This window comes from Pelophylax lessonae (assembly GCF_965119305.1).
Source record: "Pelophylax lessonae genome assembly, chromosome: 5".
Taxonomy (NCBI): domain Eukaryota; kingdom Metazoa; phylum Chordata; class Amphibia; order Anura; family Ranidae; genus Pelophylax; species Pelophylax lessonae.
Window position 1 is genome coordinate 442,110,195 of NC_138772.1, and position 17,047 is coordinate 442,127,241.

Sequence of the window (17,047 nt, forward strand, 5' to 3'; positions counted from 1 at the left end):
ATTATTATTATACAGGATTTATATAGCGCCAACAGTTTGTGCAGTGCTTTTCAATCTAAAGGGAGGCAGTACAGTTACAATACAATAAAATACAAGAGGGTTAAAAGGGCTCTGCTCATAAGAGCTTACAATCTATCAGATTTATTTATTTATTTATTTATTAAAGGTATTTCTATACAGTAGCACTGACAATTTATACAGAGCTTTACATACACATTGTACATTCACATTAATCTAAAATACTAGTTTGTTAAAAAGAAAAATACCACAAGTTTGGACATTTTAGCAACACATAGCAGCTAGTTAGAAGCCATATTAGATATTTATGACTATATTAAGCAGAATACATTTGTCTAATTGCTATGGATATGTGTGCATTATTGTTTTGTTTTTGATGTTATTAAATAAAGCCCAATAAAAAAAATATTTGAAGGAATATTTCATTGCTTTAGGGGATAAGGAATTAATTTTTTTCCCCTCCTGGTGAAGCAAACAAGACCATGCTATAAGGTTTTTTTTTAATTATTATTATTATTATTTATTTATTTATTTATATTGCATTCCTCTGAATAAACTGTGGGTATAGGATTCTGTATTTAAAGGTTTTTAATTTTTTTTCTCTATTGGTTGAACTAGATAGACTTGTGTCTTATTTCATCCTGGGTTCACACTATTGCGAATTGGATGTGGGTTTCCCCGCATCCAATTTGCATGTCAGGAGACTGTGACCGGCTCTCAATGGAGCCAGTTCACACAGCCCCGGGACGGCTGTGGAGCGGTTTTCTGAAGGGTACTGTGCATCTTCTGGTCCTTTTCAGGTTCCGAACTCACCCAAAAAATTTGGACCGAATTTGGACTTGAAACGGTGAACAAGAACGCACTGGGCCCCTGCTGCGAGCCTCTCTACACACAGCTTGAACCCAGCCTAACTCTTAGGCCCCTTTCACACAATCATTGCAGCTGGATCCATCAGTTGTTTTTCAGGCCGATCCAGACAGAATGACAATATTGTATTCTTTTTTTTCTTTCATTCTACAGTGCTATGTGTGGTCAAAATTTAACCTGCTGTCCCTTAAAATGGAGCCACATATTACTTATGAAAGAACAAATATGTCATGTTAAAAAGAACAAGGCCAGCATTTTTACTGGGTATGATTAGACTTGTAGTTCACCAAAACAGGAGAGCCAAGATATCTATACCATTGTATTATATTTACTATGTGGATACACCCCAATTACTAACAATATTCTAGAGAAGACAGTTTATTGCCTTCTCTTGTAGGGGAATTTTTTAGCATTATTGGGAGAACTCAGGCATAACTGTTTTACATAAGGTTTCCAAAAATCAGCTAGTATCAATATACAGTATACTTTCTCCCATATATTTTTAACTGCAAATAGTTTCTGATAAGTTCAAACAGCAGCATTATTAAAAAGTGAACACCCAAATTTGACTCAAGACAAATTTGGCATGAACAATATAATAACTATTTATTATATTATTAATAAGATAATTAATCTATATTATTATTAACATTTCACATGGTACAGAAACTGGATATCCTTGAGGAGCCTTTTTTCTTTGAAGGTTTCCCCCATAATGTCTAAAATCCTCTATCTTTTCTCAGAGGAGTCTTTTCCTCAGTTAAACTACCTAGGAACAAATTTATTTTCACATTTGCTTGTAGACATGTTAAATTCATAGCAGAATATTATTGTAATTTTTGCATGCAGAACCTTGTAAATGCATCTATATCTATTTACACCTCTGTCCACATGATGTTAAATAGATACAAACTGTCAGGACTCAAGTGGTTGAGGGATACAATCAGGCTATTTAGGTGCTTGTGTTTCAACTTCAGAGCTGCATAGTGGCTTAGTGGTTAGCACTTATGCCTTGCAGCACTGGGGTCCCTGATGAGAATTTCAGCCAGGACACTATTTACACTATCTACTGTACATGTAGCATTCAAGTCCTTCCTTGTCTTTGCATAGTTTCCTCTGACCCCATTCTGCATGTCAGCTCCAAGCTGAGCAATTGAGGAGCATTGGGGAAAAACATGGAGGCCTACCTCTTAAACAAAATTGCCAATAAAATGTTATGGAAAAGGCCTTCAAGTGTATCAGGTATGGTGCCAAGACAGCTGGCCCATAGAATCACTGAGAGTCGGATACAACTGAATGCATGTGTGTATCTGCCTTCAAAGTTTATTCCAATATTCTCACAAAGGCAAGTAGTGATATCCACAGGGGAATCCTTGCATACACTATAGAACATACAGAGAGCCCACTGGCATTATGTGATATCTTAAATAAAACTTTATTTTAAATAATCTATTAAGCTCACATAGGAGCTCTGATAAAGAGGGCTTGTCCTTGAAATGCGTAAGCCAGGATTCACAGTTCAGGCAGTGACTGGGTTGTTAAAAGGGTTCAACAGCTGATTTTTTTTTTTTTGTATCCTTTGTCTAGAGCAGATCTTTGGATTAATTTTTGTGCAGTTTTGCCAAGCACCTTTACGATTATAAGGCTTCATGTACATGGGCATCTAAAAACTTCCTACCTATGATGGATCTTTCTTCCAGGAGTTTGGCAGAATAATCCAGTGTAAATGCTTCCTTTGGCACCTAATTACGTGTGTTTATGCATGTTTACAGACATATGGCATATGCATGTATGTGCATAAAGTCATTCTATTAGCTAGAATATTAATTTATGCTGGCCACTGGAATAAATATATACGCATACATGGGCGTTTGTGTGCGTAAATTATGCCAGTAAACTCTTCTCTGAATGCAGTTTTGAGGCATTTTTTTAATGCTCTAGAAGGCTACTCTAAAATATGAACCTAAATGACACTTTATGCCTGAACACAGGGGGGTCATTCACTAACAACAATGGCAAAACTAGAGCTGTGTTCGGAGGCATGAAAAAATAGCACAAATGCCTCTAATAGCTGATTTTGTTTTCTCCCTGGTAAGAAAAATAATGCCAGGGCAGTACACAAACTCCCAAAATTACCCATTTCGTAGAACAGACATTTTTTCATTTTTGATTTCATTTTTTGCCTCTTTTTTTTGAGACGAGGAAACATGCTGGTACTGAGGTGGCTTAAAGAAATTCCAAGTTAATTTATTATAAGAATAATTTTCAAACTGAACAGGTTCTGCTCCTTGGGTAAAGCAATCCCTCATTTTTTAAACTCTTACAGATGAAGATAAGTTTGCATTTTCCCCCTGTTCTAATTCATTGAAGCACATTTCAAAGCTGAGGACTATGCATTGAAGAATGATTACATTTTTATTAGGTTATCTGGTACCTTATTGGTACTACATTGTTGCCTGTTATTTGGAGGACACCAGACAAATAACTTCAGGTGCCCACACAGGGGCCAGTTATTGGTCAAGAAAGGTCAATGTAAACTCTTTGCTGATAGCTCATCTGACCTTGACTTTACCCTAAACAGCCCACAGATGAGATGAGAGTCAGGAAAGCCAGTGGGCCAATGTACCAGTGGATGCCCAGCTTTCAAAATTACCCAAGGAGCGGATATGAATATCACTATATAAACATTGTCTGAGCTATTGGCACCTTCATATTTACACAGAAGAAACAATATTTCCTTATATAATTATATTTCGATGTTAAAAATAAATGATTGGGTAGGTAAAATTATATTTTAATATACAATATTTCCAAGACTGCCCCTGTTGAAGAACTGCAAGTCTTTCTAGCTTTCCTGCCACTGGTTCATGCCTAAAAAAGAAAAAAAACTGTCATACTAATTTTATTTTTAGTCCTCAAACAATATGCAGGAGCTACACTTAGACAATCTGGCACGTTTCTGCAATAGCATTAAAATCACCCAGATTTAAATATTTCACTCTCAATAATTTAAATATATTACATGTGAATCATCATCAAATGCCACAGAGCTGATTTAGACCACCCAGAAGAAGTCACTTTTACATTTATTCTATCATTATTGAGTGATCAGCAGTGGAAAATATATTTTTTTTTAGCTACATCTTCAACAGCCAGGGGCCTATAACTTCCACAGAATCAAAGCTCTGTAGAGCTCTGGAAAATGCTGTGTGCCTGGACAATGCACATCATTATTTAGAATATATTATTATATGTGGAAAAAACTAATCTAAACACTGAAATACTTGGTATGATCTTCATCCAGTAGTTGAACTGCTGCATATCCAAGTGCTCTTTGCTTTGTGACAGATCCTCTATAATTAAGCCCAGTCATTTCTATAACAATTATAATTAATCATATTACTTCAGTTTTAAATCCTGCCAAGATCAGCCATCTTTGCTGTGTACAATACTTAAAAAAAAAAAATTGGCACAGATATCTTTGGCTTTGACAGAGAGAACATCTGTGTATACAGCTGTATATCAGATCAGATATATTTATACAAGAGCACACAGCTGACTGCTGGATGAATGAGATCAGGATTATGAAATATAAAGCAGAGGTGCGGAAAATCCTACAAGAAGGACTGTAATCCAAATAAGTGGTTTCTGGTACAAAATCCACTATTTCAACAAGTGATGTAGAATAGGTATACAGAGATGTAGCTTTGACATTCACAAGCTCTCATCACTCCTACAGCTCTGAGCAAGTCATAAACACACAGACCTCTAATAATATGCTTACTATAGTACAAACTGGCAATTGCTTCATTAACTTTAGGGGTGCTTTATACTCTTCAGGACACAGGTTTGCAAAATGTTGATGTATACATATTGAGATGTATATAATAGATATGTCCTGTACATATTACAATTTATACAGACAGAGAGAGAGAGAGAAGGAAGGGGATATATATATATATATATATATATATATATATATATATATATTTATATATATATATATATATATATATATATATATATATATATATATATATATATTTATATATATATATTAGATATAGATATATATATATATAGTATATCTGTGTATATAAACACACTACTGTAACAGTAGTAACAATGCCATCATACATCACATTTATATTTTTATATATACACACAAAACCATACCCTTGCATCTAACAATGTCATCATATATCGCATTTTTATTTTTTTAAATACACAAATAAAAATTGAGTGGTAATTAAAAATGTCATCATACATCACAATAACTCTGAACAGGATAATTTCCACATTATTTACCTATACCTATACATCATAAGACAAAATGCTTCTCCTAAACACTCCTAAAAACTATACTTTACTCCTCTATTACTGATGTTATCTGCATACTACTTTATTTTAGACTTTTTATTTATTGAATATTTTTATGAAAATGTTGATTGGCGCTGACACTGAAATGAACCAAGGGCTTGTATTAATGACATATACAAATAAATAAAAAAATAGGCTCTGCTATGTACCAAAATGTGCACAGAGGGTCGTGTTATAATTATTAGTAGTTTTAATATTGTTATTGTCATTACTGATATTTAAAAAAAGTAAATATCTCATGACACGATTGGATGATTAAATCCCTGTTCACGAAACCCTGCAAAAAAAAAAAAAAAAAATATTCCTCTTTCTGCAACTTGAATTTATTAGTAGCTCCTTATAATATAAAATACCTACCTGAATGATTCGGGTTTCTTTTAGGTTCACATGAAAAATAAAGAATAGTTTAATAAATAATTAACCCCCCAGTCCATCATCTACAGAGCAATGCAGATTCAGAAAGTTTTTTTTCCAGACAGATTCACGTTTGTAATACACTGGAAATCACACATTGCTGGTTGAAACAAAATGTCTTTTTTTTGTCATTACCAAACCTTGTTTACAGTTACAGTATAAATGTATCTATATTTATAAACAAATAATAATTACCTCTGCTAGTTTATCTAATAATTGAATGTGACTCCTGAATTACTTATTTATTAGGATCATTTACACAAGAGCATATATATAAGTGTGCACAATAATACACTTTATACACAAATGAAAAAAATACTGGGAAAAAAATAGATAGATAGATAGATAGATAGATAGATAGATAGATAGATAGATAGATAGATAGATAGATAGATAGATAGATAGATAGATAGATAGATAGATAGATAGATAGGTGTAATTAAAAATATAAACAAAATTTTTGCCGACACCGTCTATATAGCATTTTTCAGGAATCCTGATCTATATATATATATATAATGCTACACTATGTAAAATGAGCAGCAGTAATTTAGGCGGAGCAGCTCTTATCCTCCTCCGTTAATAGGCTGAAAGTTACATATTTCTGATTTATAAAACTTCTTGACAGTAAAAAGTTTTGATCTTTTTAAAACGTCATAGTAAGTTCGGAGTATTTTCCGAACTACCATGACTAGTAGTACAAACTTGAACGATCTAGGGAAGTTCCTCCTGAATCTGTATCTCTTGGAGGGGGGGGGGGCACTTCACTTATTAGGGTGAGAGATGATGATGATAGGAGAAGGATGGGGTGAGTGAGGTATAGTAGATATACTTATTAGGGTGAGAGATGATGATGGGAGAGGGATGGGTGAGTGATGTAGTAGATAGACTTATTAGGGTGAGAGATGATGATGATGGGAGAGGGATGGGGAGGTAGTAGATAGACATATTAGGGTGAGAGATGATGATGGGAGAGGGATGGGGTGAGTGAGGTAGTAGATATACTTATTAGGGTGAGAGATGATGATGGGAGAGGGATGGGTGAGTGAGGTATAGTAGGTAGACTTATTAGGGTGAGAGATGATGGGAGAGGGATGGGGTGAGAGAGGTAGTAGATATACTTATTAGGGTGAGAGATGATGATGGGAGAGGGATGGGGTGAGTGAGGTAGTAGATATACTTATTAGGGTGAGAGATGATGATGGGAGAGGGATGGGTGAGTGAGGTATAGTAGGTAGACTTATTAGGGTGAGAGATGATGGGAGAGGGATGGGGTGAGAGAGGTAGTAGATATACTTATTAGGGTGAGAGATGATGATGGGAGAGGGATGGGGTGAGTGAGGTATAGTAGATAGACTTATTAGGGTGAGAGATGATGATAGGAGAGGGATGGGGTGAGTGAGGTAGTAGATAGACTTATTAGGGTGAGAGATGATGATGATAGGAGAGGGATGGGGTGAGTGAGGTATTAGATATACTTATTAGGGTGAGAGATAATGAAGGGAGAGGGATGGGTGAGTGAGGTATAGTAGATATACTTATTAGGGTGAGAGATAATGATGGGAGAGGGATGGGTGAGTGAGGTATAGTAGATATACTTATTAGGGTGAGAGATGATGATGATATGAGAGGGATGGGGTGAGTAAGGTGATCCACTCTTACCTGAATAATCCGGTGTAGAGTGAAGGTGCAGCACTGGAGGACTGAAAGTGAGTAGATCCCCAGAATTAGACCATGGAGCTGGCTATCATCACTGGATCCAGGATCTGTGTGGAGGGCTGGCTCACTCTCACCAGCAGACAAGGCGGTGGTCTTGCTTGAAATGATCTACAAATTTTTCAGCTAGTTGACTGCCCTCTTATGCACACCCCACCCAGAGATCAAATGACCTGAACCAGCCAGTGCGCATGTGTGAGCCGAGCCCATTACCTGGGTCAGTGCAGAACCCTGGGGACAGAATTACAAGTGTCACACATGACAGTCCTCCTCCCAGTGTCACAGATGTCCTGTCATTGCTCCCCACCTTCCAGCAAAAACCCAGCCTGGTTTAACTGATGGAAAATGTAGGTGAAACTGTAAAGAAGGCATTACAAGGTTATTGTCCATAAAGTTCCAGGGACAATGTGACACCTCTGTCCTCCTACAGCACTCCCTGAACTCTCAATACTGGCTGATTCCTTATTTTATTCCCACTGACATTTCCCTGAGCTGAAAGAAGAACTCTGTACTTTGCAGTATGCACACTTATTCCATCCTAAAGCGAACCAGTGACAAGATCATGGACACTTGAGTATTTACTTACTTTTAACAAGCACTTGACCTCCGGAAGATTTACCCCCCTTCATGACCAGGCATTTTTTTTTTTTTTTGAGATATGGCACTGCATTACTTTAACTGACAATTGCGCTGTCGTGCGACATTGTACCCAAATAACATTAATGTAATTCCCCCCCCCCACAAATTGAGCTTTCTTTTGGTTGTATTTGATCACCTCTGCGGTTTTTATTTTTTGCACTGTAAATAAAATAAAAAAAACAGTTTTGAAAAAAAAAAAAAACATTTTTATTTTCTGAAAAACATTCAATAAAACAATGTAAAAAATCAAATTTCTTCATAGGTTTAGGCCAATATATATTCTGCTACATGTTTTTGGCAAAAAAAAAAAAAAAAACCCCAATAAGAGTATATTGATTGGTTTACGTGAACATTATAGCGTCTACAAACTATGAGATATATTTATGGAATTTTTTTTTATTTAACCACTTTACCACTGGAGGATTTTCCTGCTTTACCTCCAGGCCACTTTTTGCAACTTGGCACTGTGCAAATTTAACTGACAATTGCGCGGTCATGCAACGCCGTACCCAAACAAAATTTAAGTCCATTTTTCCCCACAAACAGAGCTTTCTTTTAATGGTATTTGATCACCTCTGCGCTTTTCATTTTTTGCGATATTAATAAAAAAAGAGCGAAAATTTTGCAAAAAAATTGACATTTTCTACTTTGACAGTTAAAAAATTTCCAATATATTCAATTTTTGTCATATATTTAGGCCAAAATGTATTTAGCTACATGTCTTTGACAAAAAAATTCTCAATGAGCGTATTTTTAACCGCTTTAAGACCGGAAGATTTTACCCCATTCCTGACCAGGCCATATTTTGCGATTCAGCACTGCGTTTCTTTAATGGACAATTGCGCAGTAGTGCGACGCTTTCCCTACAAACAGAGCTTTCTTTTGGTGGTATTTGATCACCTGTGCGATTTTTACTTTTTGCACTATAAACAAAAAAGAGCGACAATTTTGAAAAAATAACAATATTTTTCACATTTTTTTTATATGAAATTCCCCCCCAAAAAATTTAAAAATCTAAATTTTTTAACATTTTAGGCCAATTTGTTTTCTGCTACATATTTTTGGTAAAACAAATCGCAATAAGCATATTTTGATTGGTTTGCGCAAAAGTTATCGCAGCTACTAACTACGGGAAAGATTTGTGTCATTTTTATTGTTTTTTTTTAAACTAGTAATGGCAGCAATCTGCGATTTTTTTTTGCGGGACTGCGACATAGCGGCGGAAAGATCGGACCCCTAACTGACATTTTTGACACTTTTGGGGGGACCAGTGACGTTACTACAGTAATCAGTGCTATAAATATGCACTGCTACTGTAATAATGACACTGGCAGGGAAGGGTTAACTTTATTGGTGATCAAGGGGTTAAATGTATGCCTGGTGCTTACTGACGTGTGTGGGGGGAGGGGATTGTGTGACACAGGCACAGATCGCAGGATCAGCTATGCTGAATCCTGTAATCTGTCCCTGCCTGTCACATAGGATCACCGCCTCTCCTCCCCTGGCCCGACTCCCGCTGTGTCTGAATACAGCGGGAGCGAGCCTCCGGCGGCGCGCGCCCGTGCCGCCAAGAAGGGGAGGAGTCCAGCGACGTAGGTCTACGTTGCTAGACGATAATGAGCCACTTTGCCGCAGTACCAGCTCAGTGAGCGGTCGGCAAGTGGTTAATTATAATTTTTATTTATTCTGTTATAAAAAAACATCCAATAAAAAAATCAAAAAAAAATCAAATCTCTTCATTCGTTTAGGCCAATATGTATTCTGCTACATGTTTTTGGCAAAAAAAAAAAATCCCAAGAGTATATTGATTGGTTTACATGAACATTATATCGTCTACAAACTATGGGATATATTTATGGAATTTTTATTTTTGTATACTAGTTATGGTGACAATTAGAGACTTATAGCGTGACTGCGATATTGTGGCAGACATTCTGACACTAACTGACACTTTTGTCACTTTGCCTGGAACCAGTGACATTAATACAGTGATCAGTGCTAAAAAAAATATGCACTGTCCAAATCAGACACAGCCCCTAATCTGCCCTTCTGGAAGTGTTTAATCAATAAGGTTGAACCCCTATACAAAGCTACTTATTTGTCCCGGGGTTGCCCTAGGAAATTTGAGAAGGTCTGGCACTTGTGGACAGATTCGGAATGTACAACAGATGATCAGGAGTCCACAGACTGAATTCACCCCCCCCCCATAAGTTTTAGGTTATGATATGAATAAATGTATTCCTCTGCAGGGACTTACATTAGATTTTTTTCAGGTAGGATTCTAAACACGAGTTAATATTCTTCCGATACATTATCCTGATGGTTGAGAAGGAACAGGAATCTCTTTATAATTCATCAACCCTTGCAGTGATTTTATAAAAGAATGACAGAGCGAGGTGAATGGAAGGTGTGTTGTTTCTTTCCCGTTTTTTTTTTTTTGGGGGGGGGGGGGGTTCTATAATAGGAGGTGTTATTAGTCGTTCAGCTGGGAAATGCCCAAAGGCTATGTTTTGAACCTATACATCTCAATTTTTTGATAAAAAGACATTAAATAAAAAAAAAAATATATATATATATATATATATGCACTGACACTGTACTAGTGACAATGACTGGGAAGGTGTTAACATCTAGGACGATCAAAGGCTTAACTGTGTGCCTAGCCAATGTTTGTGTTTTAACTATGTGCTGCTTTTATTAGGAGAAGTAATGGATTTTAGTCACTGCTTTGCAGGAATCCATTCCTTCCCCCCTGTCAGAACTGAGATATGCCTTGTTTACTGTACATAGACTAATCTCAGTTCTCTGTGTGTTGCCGACAATTGGCGAGTGCCCGAGGACACGGAGTGCCCGGCACCTGCAGATCAGCTTTTGCTGTGAATTATCACAGCAGAAGCGGCCCGCCAGTGGCACGCGCACACCCTCTTCAGGTGGAAGTCCGGAATCATGTATACATATGTGATCCGACGCACAGCTGCCTCCCCATAGCAGTAAAACTGCTATGGGGCAGACGGCAAGAAGTTAAAACAAGCCCTCATTCACCTCTGTATGTATAAGTGTTGGGAATAAATTATTTTTAAAGCGTCCCAACACTGGCATTGAAATCTTGAAGCTGAAGTTTAGGTGTGGCTTTTTTGGATAGTTACATTGGTCTAGTTTGGACCAATGTAATAAATGCATGTGTCTATCCTGATGGATCCCTGGGGTAGGTGGAGATCACTGTAGTAGTTGCCAAGATTACAGTGATCTACAGTAGCTGCAGGTCCCATGATGAGTGATTGTCCTGCTGCATAGTGAACACAGGAGGTCGTTCGCTTAGTACAGGGACAGTTCAGAGAACATTTTGCATTTTCACAATAATTGCAAGGTATTCTCTGACTGAACAGGGTGGAGATTGTGACATCACTGCCCTGATTCTCCACCTTGTCCAATCAGAGAACACATTGCATTCCTTGAGAAAAAGCAAAGTGTTCTCTGATTGGTTCCCATACCAAGCAAGCAACCTCCTGTGTTCATTATGCCGGAGGGCAGCTACTCCGTACAGGACCAAAAAGACAGAGGATGAGTAAAGTAGAGGTTCTACTACAATGATTTCCAGCTTGGGATCGGTCAGGTATGGTACATGCCTACTTACATTGGTCCAAACTAAACCATACTAGCACAATATGTCAGACTTACTTTTTAAACAGAGCCATCCGGCAGCATGCTATCTCTTCTGCCGGCGCTTCCACCTTTGCCCAGTCTTTCATGCTCTCCTGCTGTTTGAATTGCCGGGCAAGTGATGACGCATGCGCACAGGAGTCCCAATCATGGCACAGCGCTTTTTGTATTACTGGCACACTCAATATGCCCTGAATGCAGAGCCTACTGCACATGCGCCAGCGACATCACCGTTTGCTGCCACTGTGAATATCATCTAAACAGTGCACATTTAGGAGATTACAGCAGAAGTGGCCTACCGGTGGTACCCGCACACCCCCTACAGGTGGAAGTCCAGAATCACGTGTACATATGTGATCCGACGCACAGCTGCTGCCTTAATTATACGCTTACCTATAGGTACAAGTTATAAAAGAGTTAACTACCACTTTAATTTGGGTAATTTGCATATTTGGTTTGGTTTTGCATATTGCCAACAGTACTAACACATATAAAAACCAAGAAATCACCCGCGCTAATAGACAGACCCCCCAAAAAAAAACAATATAGTAAAAATGCAAAAATTGTCCAAAGCTGCTGACACAATTCTCCTGGTCAGAGAGCATAGAAAATAATAGAACACAAATGCAGCGCTCAGAACGTTATTGTAGTCCAAGTTCCAACTTTAAAAATAAGTGCAGAACCACACAGGAAAGTTCTGGGAAGGATCCACCACCAGAGGGAAGAGGTCACACTGATCCCTATCACAAAGGATGGACTACTGGTTCAAGAGTAGTCAGTAAAGCTTAGACATGACTCAATCCAACTCTCCACATTTATGGCATACAAGATCTTTAAAGCCGACACATCCACCATACATAGGCTCTCACAGAAGATGTGTGCAAGAAGGGACTTCATTGCCCAATATTAGTCGCAAATGGTTTATTTAAAACTCTGTGTGTTCCTTATTTTCATATGTACTCTGATTGTGGGAAAGAAAACAGGGTCTGATTATGGACCGAACACCTGTTTACTTTAAAAGCGATATAGGTCCTTGTAGCCTGAAGATTTCTGGTGAGCATATACCATTTATTTCTACCCACTGGGTGAAAAGTGTTCTACAACTTCTCTATACGGTGTTGGCATTCTGGCAGCTATATAGTTTCATCACACGACCACCGGACTATATAGACTATAATTGCATGTTCTTACGGTTGGACTCTTTAAACTCACCAAGCATGCACTAAGCGCTTTAACCTTATATTGGTATTATATTTGCTTGAGAAGCAACTGTACACTTTTCTATTTATTTATTTATATTTTATCTTTTGCATATTTTTATTGCTATTGATTATTTGCACATATTTATTGTCATTGATTTGTGTGTGTACAGACACATTAATATACAATGTTTATATTATAGGTCAGTGATGGCGAACCTTGGCACCCTAGATGTTTTGGAGCTACATTTCCCATGATGCTCATGCACACTGCAGTGTAGTTGAGCATCATGGGAAATGTAGTTCCAAAACATCTGGGGTGCCAAGGTTGGCCATCACTGTTATAGGTTATTATTGACATATACATGTGTGATTATCACATGTAAAGGGGCAGCAGTTTAATTTTACATATATAGTTGAGATTTGGCACCGTCATAACATTTTTTATAGGTTTTTTTTAAAATAACCAAGGCACTCACAGAACAAGAGTATTAAGAACGCATGTAGCTCCTCATACATGAATACATATGTCGAAGGTTTATCTAAAGATATGCATATGCTTGTGTATAATCTGTCAACGCTCAATATTGTGTGCAGTGGCGTCACTAGGGTGGGGCCAGAGGGGGCCATGGCCCCTCCAAAATTATTCTGTGCCCCACCATGTGCCCCCCCAATTAATTATGAGCACAACAGCTATGTTACACACAAATCGTTAATCGTCCCGCCGCCGCCGACGAGCGGACTGCTGACGAGCGAGCGGAGGGGGCGGTGCACAGCGGAGCGGCTCAGCGGCATGACGTCAGGGGAGCAGTGCGCACCAGCCCGCCCCAGCCTGGCCGAAAGCGCGCGCGGGAGTGGCGTGCCTGGCGGCGGGCTGTCCAGTGTAGTCCACACAGTGTCTGTGTCCTGTCGGGGACCGGGAGTCCAGGACGGGGACGGTCGGGAGTCGGGACTCGCTCGGGACCACTGACCAGTCCAGACGGTGACGGTGAGGCCGCGAGGCCGCCGAAGGCAAGAAGACACTCACAGTGGCGTGGCGTCTCTCTCTCTGGAGTCTGGAGTGGACCAGGACTGGCAGCCAGCAAGCATAGGCCTAGGTCAGCCCAGCAGAGTCAGCAAGAGCAAGGAAGCCAAGGGGGCCAAGCACTGGCACTGCAGAAGAGGAGTGGAGGATTCAGATTAAGGAGCAGTGGAGCATGCAGGAGGAGTGACTGAGGAGCCGACTGAGGAGCCAGCCAGGCCATTTGTGAGGTGAGTCAATGCCCAGCCCAGCCATTTGTAATGCATCGTACCACCCTAAAGCACATCCAGCAATTGTCAATGTGGACAGTGCTTGACTTGCCAAGCTGACAGAATTTCAAAGCTGAACAATGCTGTAAAATTCTGTCAGCATGTCACTGTCAGCCCCCATTGTCATTTTCAGGGGTGTGAGGGTGGTATGAGATGCAAATGTGCAATGGACTCACATTGAGTCCATTGCACATTTGCATCTCATACCACCCTCATACAATGTGGGCTGACATGCTGACAGAATTTATTTTACAGCTGAGCTGAACTGCTCCACTAATGCGAGTGCCACCTCTAAAACCGATGTCCCCGGGCCTGCTCCTTGTGTGCTGGCTCACTGTGTCTGGTTCCATTGCTGCGTACTGCTGCCTCACCTTACAGGTGACTCCGCTAATGCTGTCCGCAAGCTCTGGGCCTTCAAATATCTAAACATGAAATATTCGTGACTGATGCCCATTGTCAGGAATATTTCATGTTTGTCTTTATTTGGCCAATTTTTCACAAATGTTTCATGTTTTATGCTATTGAAGGCCCAGAGTGTGTGGACGACATCAGTGGAGTCACCGGTAAGGCGAGGCAGCAGTACGCAGCAGAGGAGCCAGACACAGCCAGCACGCAAGGAGCAGGCCCGGGGACATCGGTTTCAGAGGTGGCAGGTAAGTGGAGCAGTGAGTCCACTGCACATTTCCTTTCTCGTACCACTCTCATGCCCCTGGAAATGACAATGTCGACTGACCCGCTGACAGAACTTTACAGTTGAACATGGCAAACATGTATAATACATGTCCATAAGTTTGCTATGTCCAGCTGTAAAATTCTATCAGTGTGTCAGTCCACATTGTCATTTAATGTTTATGCTTTTATTATCCATTGTCAGTAATATTTCATGTTTATGCTTTTGATGCCCATAATGGGGGGTCTATAAATATATATATATATATATATATATATATATATATATATATGTGTGTGTGTGTGTGTGTATATGTATGTATTGGGCTGAACGATAGTCGATATGATATCGACTATCGTTCTGCGGCCATAGGCGATATTCATATCGCCGAGGTCACGATATTTTGCATAGGCAGGGGGAAGGGACTCGGAGGAGGACTCACACATCCATCCCACTGCAGCCCGCCCCACACGTTCAGTGAGTCTCACTCTCCGCCCTAGTTTTCTCAATGGCACATTCAGAGAACCAATCACGCCGTGAGTAGCTGCACAGCTAACCAATCACGCGTGCCTGCACACCTGATTGGTTCGCTGTGCCGCTACTCACAGCGTGATTGGTTCCCAGAATGTGCCATTGAGAAAACTAGGGCGGAGAGTGAGACTCACTGAACTTGTGGGGCGGGCTGCAGTGCATGAGTGAGTCAGTGTATGCGGCTGTGCTCCTTTCCCGACTCCACCGCTTTAGCCTCCTACCACCACTGTGTGAAAGTAAAAAGGAAGAGGAAGTGATTGGCGCTGCCAGTATATATGTGAAATACAATAAATAATCTATATTGACATGGTGTGTATACAAAAAGGGAAAAGTAGATGTATGTATGTATATGTAGAGGTAAATAAATTATTAATAATTCAGAGGTGATTTATAAATTTATATATTAATAATTTATTTTCCTCTACATATACATACATACATACATACATACATACATACATACATACATCTACTTTTCCCTTGTTGTATACACACAATGTCAATATAAATTGCGTTTTATAGTTGGCCCCCCTACTTTTGTCCCTGTCCCCCCATGTGCCCCCCCTAAATATGAAAGCTGGAGACGCCACTGATTGTGTGTACTTTTAGCATGTACATGTGCTTGTATTATAAGACTTTAGACATTTCACTGGTTTCAACAATTTTATTGTATGCATTGCATACTGGTGTGATCATTGTCTAATATCCTAATATTCATGTATTGTGAACAATTAAACATTGCATTGCTACATCATCTTGGCAATTACTGTACATTCTTTGTTAATAATTAAAGAAAAGTGAAACGATCAATGTAACTAGGGCCAGGACAGGGGGTGGGCAGGAGGGACAGCTGCCTTGGGCACTGTGGTATCATTTGAGGTGGGGGAGCCTCATAAGGTGATTGAGGGGGGAGGGGATTTGTTTTAGGAGGAGGAATTTGGGGGGGGGGGGGCAGCAGGGGCAAATAATTGTTCTAGGAGGGGAAATTGGGGGGGGGGAGGATGTGTTCTAGGAGTGGTGATTCAGGGGGATCTGTGTTGTGAATGGGGTGGGAGAAGAGAATTTGTGCTAGGAGGTGGGATTTGTGCTGGAAAGGTGATATGGTAAAGGGGGGAGGGGATTTGTGCTAGTAGGGATGATTGGTGGGTGTTTGTGCTAGGAGGAGGAACGGGGGATATTTAGGCTTAGAGGGGGATTAGGAGTTTTGTGATGCTGGGATTGAGATTTGTGCTAGGAGGGGACTTTTTTTTTTGTGGGAGGAGGGATTTGTACTGGGAGGAGGGGGAATTTATGCTTAGGGGTAATCATGCAGATATATTACCGTTTTTCTTTTTTGGAGTGGGGGATTTTTCCTGACACATAATGCACATAAATCTTAGGGGGGGCGTAATTTGGCATGTTCTCACTGGGCTCTGGGTGACTCCTAGGTACACCTTTGGCTGCTGAAGGGGTAAGAATTGTGGCCGGTAAAACCGCAACTCATCCGCAGGGTTTTACCAACCCCCAACATTACATGTGAACAAACCGTAGGGGGGCTGCTGTCGAACTCAACGAAGGACTCATTCACAAGTGCAGCAGGCACTGCTGCTCTTCTGAAAAGCAATTCAAGTGTGTTTGACAGGTGGTGAGGAGGTGGTGGTTGCCTCCTCACCACCTGATTTTA